Source organism: Rhamphochromis longiceps, linkage group LG14 (assembly GCF_057381845.1).
Source record: "Rhamphochromis longiceps isolate RC_006_pf linkage group LG14, R_longiceps_female_GT1.1, whole genome shotgun sequence".
Classification (NCBI taxonomy): domain Eukaryota; kingdom Metazoa; phylum Chordata; class Actinopteri; order Cichliformes; family Cichlidae; genus Rhamphochromis; species Rhamphochromis longiceps.
In genome coordinates, this window is record NC_140570.1 from 24,628,998 (window position 1) to 24,644,149 (window position 15,152).

Genomic DNA, 15,152 nt, shown 5'->3' on the forward strand with positions numbered 1-15,152 from the left:
TTAATCTGAAAGTAACACTGGGATTGCTTAAATATTGTATAGTTCATTGGTTACAGATGATTCACTGTGCTTTAATGAACAGCACAAGAGTGAGCTGGGGTTTCTTCACATGCGAGCATTAGCCAAGCGCCTCCACCCACATGTCACCCTAACAAAAGGATTGCCCTTTTTCTTTCCCAAAGCATCATCACTGTAAAATTCTACGTCAGGGCAAAATGCACACCAGAGACATTAGGAGGAGGGTTTCAGGCAAGAGAAGAAAATAATACCAAAGGCACAGTTTCCACGAACTTGGAGTTGTTCTTCAATAAATTAGTAGATAAAAGTATCATGCACGTGACAGTGCTTATTGCGTCATCACGCACATGAGACTTAAAACCACTTATCTGCTCTTAAAAACAATGATGCCAAATTGACATGGCGCATTATGTATAAATACATGCAGCCTTAGAACCTATAACTCGTATACAGTACTTATATAACTCCATCCACCGTCTGCCTCTTAAACACAAACATATATATGCACAGACGTACAACAAAGCAGTCGTGGAAATTGAAAAAAATAAATAAAAGAATCTATATCAGCTGTGTGGAAATAGTGATCAAGTGACCCTTCAATCAAACTCTCTCTCTCTCTCTCTCTCTCTCTCTCTCTCTCTCTCTCTCACACACACACACACACACACACACACACACACACACACACACACACACACACACACGAAAAACAAGAGAAAAAGAAAGAAAAACTCACCAGAATTAGTGGTTAAGCCAAAAACCAGCCAGGCTGAAATGGACATATAAGCATTATTAAAAGTATATATATATATATGTAAGTAGAGAATCAAATAAATTAAGAATTTATCTCAAATAATCCTAAAGTCATTTTGTAAACGATTTCAACCTACCAAATCCTAGACCCCAAAGAGGAAACATTTGGAAGCCTTTTAGTAGAATCTGAATGCCTGAATATGAGAATGAAATTCAAGCAGGGAAAAAACTGAAGAATTTAAGCTGTTTTAAAGCCACACCCCCACGTGATATAGTCTAAAAATATGACATGTATAAAGACACAATCAGCGTGCTTGCCCAACACGTTTAGACCCAACAAGCGCTTCGTCAGCAAGAGGTGTACGATAGACACGCCATCGTGACTTTAATATTTTTGCTCAGGTGAAACTTAAAAAGAATTTAAAACTGGATCACCAGATTTCAAAACTGGTTCCAGCACTGACTTTTCCCTTACCTGAAATAGTTGACGATGTTTTTCACCGACTCTGATTAGTGGCTGACCTGCTCTGCCACCTGAGCTACAGCCACCCCGATATATGTTATTTATTTATATATTATTCTTGATGTTGCCCTTAAGACACCCGTGGGAGTTAGCTTGACATTTTTTGGAAAGTGTTTGTGAAGGACATCTCTTATAGTTAACATGCCATACAAATATGGTCCATATTTTGCCGACAAGAGCTTGTTCCCACCTGCAGTCCTCCGACCGCTCTGCCTCTCCTAAGAGAATATATTAAATAGCTTAAAAACAAACGAACAGCATAAACACATCGTTAAAAGAAACAGAATCTCCATTCCACATTGTCCAGTTTCAGTTAATATCTTTGTCGACAGATTTGTGCTTTTCTCGTTTTGCTCGTCCTCAGGGCACAATTGAAAATTAGTTTGTTAAAAATTTTAGTGAAGCAAATTTTCTAGTACTTATGGGACTTTGAAGTGGTTTTCTGGTGAAGATATCGTCATCGTTAACACCATTTAGAAATCAAACTACCATATCTTATTTCGTGGGTGCTTAGTTAAAGAGCCTCAAAAACCTCTATAGCAAATTGCAAACAAGTGGAAGTACACATAAAAAGTGCAAGAAACGCAGTCTATCTATCTATCTATCTATCTATCTATCTATCTATCTATCTATCTATCTATCTATCTATCTATCTATCCAACCTGTGAAGACACAATGAAGAACGAGGCTTCAAAACGCCCAATATCATTATCAATAGCGTAAAATAAAATTTAAAGAGTTACAACGATTTTTCATGATGATTATCCGAGCTGGATAAGCAGAAATGATGTCTGCAGAGATAAACTGGGCATGGGGGGTACGCCGAAATTTCCCGGTGGCTTGCGGGTCGTTTTGGCGTGTTATGATCTGTCACATTGACCAGCAAACACATTCAGAACCACGGAGAATTCAAGCTGCAGGTACGGCTCTCACAGCCAGATTTACCAAGTGGTAGTAAGTTAGATACATTTGCATGAGGCAGCAATCACAAAAATGCTAAATGGGAGGGTAAAGTTATTCAGTTGATCTACAAACAATGCGCTACTTTATGTGTTACAGCCAGGGTATAACTTGTTTTAATGCTTTATGCTGTCTTTCATTGGTTTGGTTTTATGGATCTTTGTATATAGTTTGCATGCTTTTATTTTGAAGTTATTGTTTTTTTTTTACTTCCTTCCCACACCTTGATCAAAGCAACTCTCCACAATTGCTCACACACTCACACATAAAAGATGGGAGGTGAGGGCAGTCAGAGGGAGAAGAGTCACAGAGCATGTACAGAAGTGAAGCATGCATTAAGACTGCATAGTGCATAGAGCAACAGGATAGAAAAGCCACACAGATTCCAAGGACACTGGCCCTTGAACAGGCAGACATGAGCAACCATCAACCTACCAAAAAAAACCAACCCCACTCTGGTTTTACCCATGTATTTTCCTCCCAAAGCAGCTATATATATGGTAATATTAGCAATTAGTAATTATGAATTACTCTGGGCTTTTTGGCTTTGAAGAACACACAACACTCTTTATTCCATATCCTGAAGAGTTCTCGTGTTACTAAAGATGATTGGGTACCAACCGAAAATAATAACATCATCACATTAATATGTGCATTTTTAAAAAAGAGATAAGAAGATAAGATAAGATAGAACTTTATTAATCCCTCGGGTGGGTTCCTCTGGGAAATTCGGTTTCCAAATAGCACAGCACCAATAGAAGTTACAGAATGTGAGCAGAATACCATATATACACATATAAAAATACAGAGACATATATAAATAAAGCGTATACAAAAGGGATAAATAGAATAAATAGGAATAAGAATACAAGGGAATTGCACATTTCAAGTATTGAAGTCTATTGCACCGTTGGTTATTAACAAAAAGTATTGCACAGTGAAAAGGCACTACAGCTTAGTTGTTCCCCCCTCCTTTGTCCTCCTGTTTCTCCTCCCTCTCTCCTCCAGAGAGGAGTTAAACAGTTTGATGGCGTGTGGGACAAAGGAGTTTTTAAGTCTGTTAGTTCTTGTCTTTGGGAGAAGCAACCTGTCACTGAACAGACTCCTCTGGTTGTTTATGGCCGTGTGCAGAGGATGCCCAGCATTGTCCATAAAAGTATATATCAGCCAACATGACATGTGGCAGCACAGTAGAAAAAAACAAGCCCTCCATACAAAGCCCTACATTAAATTCAGTCAAGGACATTCCATGGCTGGCCTCTAGCGAGGTTGGCTGCTTGGTCCTCTGGGACTCTACCCTCTGGGCAGATGTCACCAAGATGTGTGGTTATGTGCACCCTTAGGAGTTGCAGATGGTCCGGTTCTCCTGGATCCTTTTCTGTCTTCATACAAGAATGTTTCAACATTTCTCTCCCAAAAGAAATCAAAATGATCTTTTTTTTTTTGTTTTAAAATATTTTCTATGTTGTATTGTGAAGAAAATATGAGCTTATAACATTTGGAAATAACTGAATTCTGTTTTTCTTCTGTCTGCACCTTATGTGTGTACTTTGTGTCTGCATGGGAATCTTTGTACCACAGATATTGCAGGTATTCATTTTGCTGCTACTACAGCTGTGATGAAAAGTTGATTTTAAGTCCTGCACAGGAGTAACTGCCGTTTGTGTTGGACTTGGTTGCACCACATTGACAGCCATTTAAGTGACGGGTTCCTTGGACAAGAGGACCATTCAATTCAGTTCAATTCAATTTTGTTTATACAGCACCTAATCACAACAACAGTTACCTCAAGGTGCTGTATATTGTAAGGTGGACCTTACAATAATACATACAGAGAAAAACCAAGCAATCATATGATGTGATCATATGATGTTCCAGTTTGTAAAGCCCATTATAAATGAGGACTGTTTGGAGGAGAGCCTGTTTGAGCCAGGTGACAGGTAGCTCAAAAGACTGACAGAAACATTTTTCCTCCTGTGTACCCAGCAGTGCAATTAGCTGATGCGATCAGCACTATTTTAATCAATAAAATAATCTTTCCCTTCACAAGCACATTCAGACAACATAACAGCCCACTCCATGCACATCACACCACAAACGGAACTAAGTTTCTTACTGAAGCACGCTCAGGAATACCATCAGGAAGTCTGCAGGAAGAAGAGTGTAGGGTTTTTTAAGAGAGACAAGACAAATATGCTCAAATTATAAGTTTTCCCAATTTATTATCAAAATAGTTCGAATTTCAGATGAGTTTTACATGGCACCATGGACCTCCTCTCTGCCTCAGACAAAAAGGCTGCTGCACCCAGCCAGTAAACGCTTTTTATTATATGTGATAATAAACAGGATACTAAGGTGATTGGTCAAAAGTTGGAGAAAAGCCACTCCTTATTTGACTGGAATCCAATACTTGCATTTCTTCTTCTGATGCTTTCTGGGCATCTCCTTATTTGGCGACACCACTTCACACATCACCATGGCAACGACCGCATCTCTGCCCTCAGGCATGTCAGACCTGCTTAAAGAGATAGGGATGTGATCTGCTTGTAGTAACCTGTGATGCTGTAAACGTTTTAGTTGTGTTTGGGAAATGAGAGAACATTTTATTACATAAAATAGCGCTGATCGCATCTTGCCAACATCTGCTTTGCCTGCTGATGGCACATTTTCACCTCACCCTGGCCTGGTGAGGAAAAGCTGGAAACCAGCTTATCTGTCTGGTGACTCAAACTGGTTCTCCTCCCTAAGGTGCTATACAAACCTGAACACTATGGCTAACAGCTGGATTTTGAATGCAGTTAGCCAATCGGTGAACAGCCACTTGCTACTAAAGAGACAGACAGTGAAAGTGAAGTATATCCTCAGTTTCTTAACATAAAACTCATTGTTGCAGCCAGGGGCAGCAGAGACGTTATCCCCTTACATTTTTAGTTTTAGTGTTGTTATTTTCCTCTGAGTTATCAAGTATGCGACTACTTAGCTAACATAAATTAATATAAGTCTTTCATATCAATAAGGCAACCAAATCTTGAAACTGATAAGCTTCTACACGCCGCTTGACATATGCTGATAATGAAAGTACTTTGATTTTTCCATGTTCTCTATGCAAATAGTTTTTGGGTTGCAAGGGCATGTGTAAAAGCCCCATGCTAGGTACATCCCTTGACAGTGTATACAGTGAACAAACTGTTTACTGTTTTTAGTCTTCTGTTTTTTTTCTTTACTTTCAATTGGTCCCATCCTATCCAAAACTTAAACACTATTTCTGAAATTTCTCAATTTTCTTTCTTTATTTGTGAAGCTCAATTTCAATTTTGATGAGCCTGTTATGGAATTTGTTGACTGGTTTTGCTTGGCACAATGGGGCTTGTGTCCAACCAATAAGATGATCCAAGATCAGGTACTAGTGGTTTTAAGACTGTCCACTTTCTAACTGACTACACCCAAAGGTTATGCTTGCATCTGAATCTTGATAATCCTTGTGGGACTCTGGCATGTAGTTCTCCTCTGTGATCATCTTTTCATCCAATATTTGAGTTCTGAATGTGATAAACCGTTCTTCTTAAAACATTACATTTACATAGTGATCAATACTTTAGGCTGGTTAAAAGGAAAGGTCTATTCGAGCCCTGCAGTAGTTTTCAATACTCAAACACAACTTTCCACACTTTAGATTGGAGATAATTTATCTGAATTTCTGGAGCCACTGCCACTCCAATTTGAGGCCTTCTCCAGAATGCAGCCTAAATTCATGCTCATGCTCTCCACTATTTTCTAGTAGAAACCTTGTTGAATCTAAATGAGGATGTGGTCCTAGCTGGTGCAATGTCTTTAACTTACTGCTCAAGTGTTACTGAATTGAGAAAAATCCTAAGCATATTTTTGCAAGTTTCTTTAGCATCAATGAGGGGAAAAATAAAAGACTAAGCAATATGGCGCGATCTCTCACTGAACGAAATAAGCAGTGTTAAACTTTATTTGGTCATCTTTTTTACTGTACTGAGACATTAGATGTCTCACCTTTGCATTCATGGCCAAGCCACTTGAGGGAGGATATAGGTCCCACACACTGCACTTATCTAAACAGTACATTGTTGTGCACACCAGATGATTATTTTTCCACCATCAGCAAAATGTTGTAATATTTATTTGTGTTGAAAAGGCTACTTATAATCCCCTTAATTCCAGGATCAAAGTTGAATGCAATTTATCTTTTAATGTTTTCAGCTGGGCTCATCTTAAGTGGGACTTTAAAAGAGCTTTTTGTGGTTATGTAGTTGTCTTTCAGCATTTCTTGAAACTATTAAAACAATAATAAATAAACAACTTTTAAAATTCTTTAATGAATATCCATGTACACTTGGTGTATTTAAGCTCTGTTTGCTTGGATTTTTGGGCTTCCCTGTATTTTCTATTTGTTCAATGAAGTTTGTTTTATTTGTTTATTCTACTCAGTATCCCTATCTCAAATTATTCCCGAAAACTTTTAATTGACAAAATACAAATGCAGAGCAGCAGAACTGATCATTTTAAAAAATTTAAATGAACTCACTATCAGTGGACCAAGAATACGAAGGAAGTGAATTATTTCATCTTGGCAGTGGGAAACAACTTCCCACACTGTCATTTAAGCATATTTTCTGAACGGCTGACCATGCTCTTTCCCCTCAAGGATGCCTGAGGATGTGTTATCATTTGCTTGGAAATGGAAAAGGCATCCGACTGGTTGTGGTCTGTGAGGTATCTTCAAGAGTATGTCACGATCCGCAGTGGCTGACCATGGTTATTATGGCTGAGAACATTGAGTTCAAACAAGGCAGAAGCACAGTGTCAAACACTAAACTCTAACTAAACCGGGAAACTAATACTATGATAAACTATGAAGACACAGAAAGCTATGACTACACTGTCATGGTGCTGGTCTGTGACCCAGTGTTTTGAGTTTTGCTCTGATTTGATGTTTAAATTCTTCTTGGTTATCTTTATTAATCAGTAATTTTCATTCTCAGGGTTTCCAGTTCTTAGGTTTTCTTCCTGTGCCTCCTTTGTTTAAGGCCTAGTTATCCCTGTCTGTGTGCTCTCTCTGTGCCCTGTTTTGTGTCCCTGAGTTTGTGTTGGTAAGTTCAGTCTGTGGGTTTCCTGTTTTACTTTGAAGGTCTTGTCTCATGTTAGTGTATTTTGTTTTACTTCCTTGTCTTGTCTTGCCTAATTAGTTCCACCTGTTCCTCATTCCCTCATGTTTCTGCCTGTGTCGAAGGCTGTCCCAATTCGAAGGCTGCTCGAAATGCGGCCCTCAAATGCGTCCTTCATTTCCCTGAATTTTAAGGACGTGGCGGTGTAGACTTCGTGGCCCAACATATCCCAGAATGCATAGTGCGGAGGTGGGTGTGGATAATTTTGCCGAAAAAAACGGCGGATGAGGGGCGCCCGAAGAGTAAACTTTAAGTACTGAATATTATGTCACTTATTTATGTGCAAATGTTTAATAACGAAGAACATTAAAACATTACTGTTGGCCACATGTCGGCAAAGTTATGTAACATTAGTGACGTTTGGACTAACTTGGTTTTAAAGCCTTTACTTTAAAATATACACCGTTCAATAGCTGAGCTTAATCTTACAGAGAATGATCAAAGCTCATGTAGAAACAAACAAACAAATGAACAAAAGATTTTCTCCTTCATTTCTGTCAAACAAAGCTGTATGAAACGTTTCCAGCTGTTAGTATCATGGTTGCTAGGCAACCTGGGCAGCGCAACGGAGGCTAGACCGTCCCATTTCACAAGTTTCGCACTTCTGGCCTTAGCGGTCTAAGTACGCGGCCCTTGAGGATCATTGAGGCTGCGTACTTTAAGGCTGCAGACCCTGAATTGGGATACAGCCATAGTGATTCATGTTCAGGGCCTAAAAACACATTTACATCTATGGATTACTTCCAAACAGCTCTCATGCCTCCAAGCACGTAAAATGCTAACAATTTGTCACATAGCGTCGGTATGTGATTAGTTGGGTTGAGAATGTGTTGTGATAGTTAGGTGATGAGCTATATGAAGAATTCCTGAAATCAATTCTTTATATGTCTTTTGTTTTTGGCACATTGAATGAAAGGAAGGACTCATCACATCAAACCACAAAATCTTATACACCCTGCCCATAGCCTGTCCCGTCACCCAGAAAAAGACTAACGATCACTGTGTCACCAGCAAACTTCAGGATGTATCATTGAAATTACTGCGACACTCATTCGTATACAGAATGAACAGAAGGGGTGAGAGGCAGCAACCCTGAGGAGATCAAGTAGAAAAGGAGAGCATTTCAGAAAGTACACCGTTCACCTTCACACATATGACCTACTAGTCAAAAAGTCTAGCACCCATCTGATCAGACTAGGATCATTCTTTTTTTTTTTTTTTTTTTTTTTTTTTTCTTTTTTCTAAATGACATCAGAAACAGCAGTATGCGACATTACGTGATGGCAGAGCTTCAGTTCATCCTTTGTCATTTTTTTTTTTTTTTTTTTAATAAATAGGACAGGGGGAATGAATGAGAGAGAGAGGGGGAGAGAAAGAAAGAAAACCCAAAGGGGAGAAGAGACGGTGAGAAGGGGGGGGAAGAGAGAGAGAGGAAAAAAAAAACCTCCTGGGTCACCTGTATGGAGAAAAAACAAACAAACAAACAAACAAAAACAAACAGAGGAGACAGCAAACAACAAAGAGCAACATAATAATAGAGAAAACAAAGCACCATCACAATAAACTAGCTAGTCATAGATATCAGTATTTACTAAGTAATAAACGATATTGTGCAGCACGCAAGATAGACAGCGCACAGTGTGCTTTGAGGCAGCAGCCAAGAAAGCTTTAGTCCGCGTCTGTGAATACCCATGTGTGCATACCTGTGTGGATCAGCATGCTTGCATTCCAAAGGTTTCTCCATGTAATGATCTGCTAGGGAGTGTGGGGGGGCCACAGCCCCGTCCTCCAGGGTGTGAAGCGGGTATGGAGGAGATCAAAACTCCAGACATCCAGAGGCCCCCAGAACACAAGAGACCATGGAAGACCAACAGAGGGGCAGCCGCGCCACTGTTCCAGTAAGAGCTGAGGAGAGTCCCAGATGAGGGCTCGCCCAGCAGCCGCGGAGCAGAAGTCAGGGGGAGTTGCAGTGACGCGCCCGTGAGCTCCGCCGGCCCCCAGCTGCGCCTGAGTGACCGAGCCCTAGGCCGAGAGGCCGGGGGCACCCCACCTCCAAAGGGGCCCGAGCGAGCCCCAGGCCCCAGGCCCCGACAAGCGGCCGCCAAGGAGTGAGCCGGTGTGCACCCGGACACCCACCCCCAGACACAAAGAACCACCAACACACCGACACCTGAGGGAGTCCGCCACCGGCAGGGGAAGTGGTGGTGGGTGGAGATAGGCCTCCAAACCTTGGAGGGCCTGAGGTGTCCCCAGAGAGGTGGCGTCTGATACCCAGCCTGACATATAGACACAGACATACAGGCACACACAGACACAAACATCCATTCCCACCCTCATGCTCTCATATGCACTCACTCCACACTCAACCAACGTGGAGACAGACATAAAGAGACGCTGTACACACAATCACACTCCCCAAGCGTACTCTACAAACCGGGTCTAGGTACCCTTGCCCCTGGAGGGGGGAATTGCACCCAGACCCAGGTGGTGTTACCCTTTTCCCTGCGGTGGGGAGAGGCAGACCACCCCGACTCCGCAGCAGCAGGGAGGCCCCACACCCCAGACCGCAGTCGGACGGCCAACTCCTCCTACTAGCCCTCCCGCTCCAGCAGGCCGCAGAGAATGGGGGTGGGAGAAGACTCCAAACCTCCCTCCACCCGCTCATTGTAGTGTTGATGCATATGTGTTCTAAGGTGCAATTAAAACCCAGGAGGGCATGGAGCTACCTGCCAAGGAGCAGCAGGTAAGCGCATAGTCCCTCCTGCTGGGCAGCGCAACGGAGGCTAGACCGTCCCATTTCACAAGTTTCGCACTTCTGGCCTTAGCGGTCTTTAAGTACGCGGCCCTTGAGGATCATTGAGGCTGCGTACTTTAAGGCTGCAGACCCTGAATTGGGATACAGCCATAGTGATTCATGTTCAGGGCCTAAAAACACATTTACATCTATGGATTACTTCCAAACAGCTCTCATGCCTCCAAGCACGTAAAATGCTAACAATTTGTCACATAGCGTCGGTATGTGATTAGTTGGGTTGAGAATGTGTTGTGATAGTTAGGTGATGAGCTATATGAAGAATTCCTGAAATCAATTCTTTATATGTCTTTTGTTTTTGGCACATTGAATGAAAGGAAGGACTCATCACATCAAACCACAAAATCTTATACACCCTGCCCATAGCCTGTCCCGTCACCCAGAAGAAGACTAACGATCACTGTGTCACCAGCAAACTTCAGGATGTATCATTGAAATTACTGCGACACTCATTCGTATACAGAATGAACAGAAGGGGTGAGAGGCAGCAACCCTGAGGAGATCAAGTAGAAAAGGAGAGCATTTCAGAAAGTACACCGTTCACCTTCACACATATGACCTACTAGTCAAAAAGTCTAGCACCCATCTGATCAGACTAGGATCATTCTTAAAGTGATTATAACGCCTACGAGGAAGTAAGGAGGGCTATATTGTATTGCAGATGAACAGTCAAGAAATAATAATAAGTGTTAGGGCCCTCAAGATGCTTATACAGCATCCTCCACACCTATTCCTGCCCTATAGGCAAACTGGAAGGGGTCAAGATGATGTTCAACATGCATTAAAATCGCCTTTTTAATTAGCTTCTCAAAGGACTTCATCACTAAAGAAGTCAGAGCCACAGGTCTAAAATCATTCAGTATGTTAGGGGAACTGCCCTTGGCAGCTGGAACAGTGACAACAAGTTTCCAAATATTAGGTACTGTCAATATTAGGCACTGTCAATGGAAACCTCAAGGCCACTGGATATTTGAAATTGCTACATGATGATGTGTTTTGCTCTTTATGCACTGAAGCTGGCACGTTCCCTGAGTTTTTCCAGTAAGATGGTGCACCACCACATTATGGGTGCCAGGCCCGAGCATTCCTAGATGAACAGGTTCCTGGAAAGTGGATTGGTCGTCGTGGGCTAGTTGAATGGCCCCCAAGGTCTCCTGATCTGACCATCTTAGACTTTTATCTTTGGGGTCATCTGAAGGCAATTATCTATGGTGTGAAGATACGAGATGTGCAGCACCTGAAACTACGGATACTGGATGCCTGTGCTGGCATTTCTCCTGCGGTGTTGCTATCAGTGTGTGAAGAGTGGGAGAAGAGGGTTGCATTGACAATCCAACACAATGGGCAGCACATTGAACACATTTTATAAGTGGTCAGTAACTTGTAAATAACTCATGAAAGAATAAAGTAACGTTGAAACCAAGCACACCATTGTTTTTCTTGTGACATTAAGTTTGATGTGTCACATGGCCCTCTTCCTATTGAAAAAAACAAAAGTTGTATCCAAGATGGCCGACTTCTAAATGGCCACCATGGTCACCACCCATCTTGAGGAGTTTGCCCCCTCACATATACTAATGTGCCACAAACAGGACTTTAATATCACCAACCATTCCCATGTTATTACGGTGTATCCATATAAATGGCCCACCCTGTAGGATGGGAGGGAGAGCCTTCAGTTTTCAGGCCCCTCTTCTATGGAACCAGCTTCCAGTTTGGATTTGGGAGACAGACACTATCTCTATTTTCAAGATTAGGCTTAAAACGTTCCTTCTGCTAAAGCATATAGTTAGGGCTGGACCGGATGATCCTGGATCCTCCCTTAGTTATGCTGCAATAGACGTAGGCTGCCGGGGGTTCCCATGACACATTGAGTTTTTCCTTTCCAGTCACCTTTCTCACTCACTATGTGTTAATAGACCTCTCTGCATTGAATCATATGTTATTAATCTCTGTCTCTCTTCCACAGCGTGTCTTTATCCTGTTTTCCTTCTCTAACCCCAACCGGTCGCAGCAGATGGCCGCCCCTCCCTGAGCCAGGTTCTGCCGGAGATTTCTTCCTGTTAAAAGGGAGTTTTTCCTTCCCACTGTCGCCAAAGTGCTTGTTCTACAGGAACCAGGTTTTTCCTAGTATCTACTGTACAATATAAAGCGCCTTGAGGCGACTTTGTTGTGATTTGGCACTATATAAAAAAAATTTGAATTGAATTGAACAGTACTATGAACCAAAAAATGAAAAAACAACAACAAAAAAAAAAGGTAAAAAAAGAATAGTGCCCATTAGAGTGAGGAACAGGAAAAAAGAAGCTCTAAATTTAAGAATAAAATATTATAAGAAACACCTCGGCAGAAAATGATACGGTCAGTAAACTGGTTGTCAGGTAAATTAAAATAAATATAACAAAGTACTGGGGAAGTAGGACAGAAGTGAATGAGAGAAAGGCATAAGACATAACAGTAGAGAAGTAGTGGAAAGAATTGAGAATAATATAATTCAGTGAGTAAACAAAAAGCTTAAATATAATAATAACTGATTAGAGTGTAATGTTAATAAATAATAAAACAGTAATTAGAAGGATGTAATAAATAATGCCATTAAGTGTAATAGTAAAGTAACAGGAAGAGTGGGAATGAATGCAAAGTGATTACACCTGAGCACTTAAGAGGAAAAATAAGAAGTTTAAATCTAAAGAAAAAGAATATCTGTCTGGGAAAAGAAATAACAGAAACAAAAGTTGTAGGATGCATGGCTGGTTAACCTGCAGCTGTGGATCATTAGAAATGCTGATCAAAAAAGAAAAAGCATGATTAGATATTGTATGAAGGGAAAGGATTAATAAAGGGATCTTTGGTATCTAAAACACTTGCCTTGATGCTGGTCAGACTCTGTGTAATCCTTCTTCTATAGCTATAAGAGAAATAACATTCACTTCAGAGGCACGTGACATAAGAGGGCCTTAACCCTTTAATGCCTCGAGTGTCAGACTCGAATCAGGAAGTATTTATGTTTTAAGAGACCCAAAACATCAGAGTGATTTTTACTGACCAAGAAAGTAAATCAATAAATAAATTGCACTTTATAAGTTTAAGGAATAACTTGCAAAATGCTGTCTTTAGCAAATGCAATATGGTAACTCTTACATATGCAAAATTACTATTGCTTTTGATTTGTCAAGTTTAATAGGTATTGTGGCAATCTGGGGGCAATTATTTCAGGAATCAGGGTTTTGAGTATGGACAGGGTTGATCCCACAGCTGCATCTTGTCACTTTACAGGAAAGTTGAGGAGAAAAACATCTTATAATCATAAATAGAAGTATGATAATAAAACCCCTATGATCTTGTTTTAATCTTACAAGAAAAATAAAAAAAGCAAATATAGATAAATCTGTGCTGCCAGTAAGAAACACAACGCTCCCTGTATAAGCAGTGTGCATCGTGCAGGGGGTTGATGCATGAGAGCAGGGTCTGGAGGTGATGACATAGCCTTTGTTCCAGCAAAAGCTGGTAATTAGAAAGAAAACACACTGATCTAAAATGCAATAAGGAAAAAATCAAAAGTTGGGCCTTTGTATTTAAAAAATAATAGAAAAGTGATTATGGCTTGGAGGAGGAGAAGTAAACATGAGAAAGTCTGAGATGTAGGAAGTCGGGTAAAGGAGCTGAAGAGTGTGGAGGTGATTAGACAGGTGGGACAAAGAAAGCTGTGAGTGAGACGGAAAGAAGCTCAATAGGAGAATTCAAAGAACGGGAGTAAGATGAGGTCGAGCTCAAAGGTAATCAAAGCCAAATCACAACAACAGTTGCCTCAAGGGGCTTTATATTTTACAGTATATAAAAAAGTGGAGCAAATGAAAACACTTACTCACTAACTGATGTATGCACATACTCAAAACAACAACTCTCCTGCTATGAAAAAAAAAAGAGAAATAACTCCTTACACATGAAGGAGCTCACCAGCTGAAGGGGAGAAACACAGATCACTACTGAAAGACACTAGGCCAAGAGCCTGTGGAGGTCCAAGGGAAGATCCACAACTCATGAAACTGTGATGGAGGCTACTCTATCTCCACAAGTCTAATGAAAGACTATATCTACAGAGGGCTGGAAACGTGTATTAAAACACACTTTTTAGTCAGCTGACATGTTCATCAATCTGCTGAGGACCGACAATCGGTGGCCTCGAAGAGCCAATATTGTTTGCATCTGGGAATGCGTTCTGTGTGGATGTTCCTGGAGAACTCTGAGAGGAATGTGGGCAGCACCATAACAACAAGGAATTTACCGCCAAGTGAAATCTTCAGTACATGGACTGTGACGGATACCAGAGTACCTAACTATCCATGATATCTGCAGTGAACATGAAGCCGCTGCATCAGTAATGCTCCCAACAAACTGATAAGTTTAAAGCCCTGGGCTCCACCCCTTGTGTTACTCTCCCAGTAGAAAAAGATCACAAATAATAAGAACTAGGCGACATGAAAGCATTAGGTAGGAGATTATTAAACCTCAAAGGTGAACTAAAGCAAAGCTAGAATAGCACAAAACAGAACATTTGTTGTTTGGGTTTTTTTTTACTGTACAAACTGAAAAGATATAATATTATTTTACTCTGTGTTTTTGGCTTGAAATGTTCACATCTAAATGGTAATTGCAGCTAAAAACAAGTAAGAAGAACGAACAAGGCCAATTGTTTAGACAAGACAAATAACTTCAGAAATATGACTGACAAAAACAGAGCTCAGGATCGTGGCATCACCAATGCAATGCATTTGAGGACTGTTGTACACCCAAGTCCAAGCTCATATTGAATTATTCAATTCAGTTCAGTTCCTTCAATATGGTAAAATGGTAAATGGCCTGCATTTGTATAGCACTTTACTAGTCCCTAAGG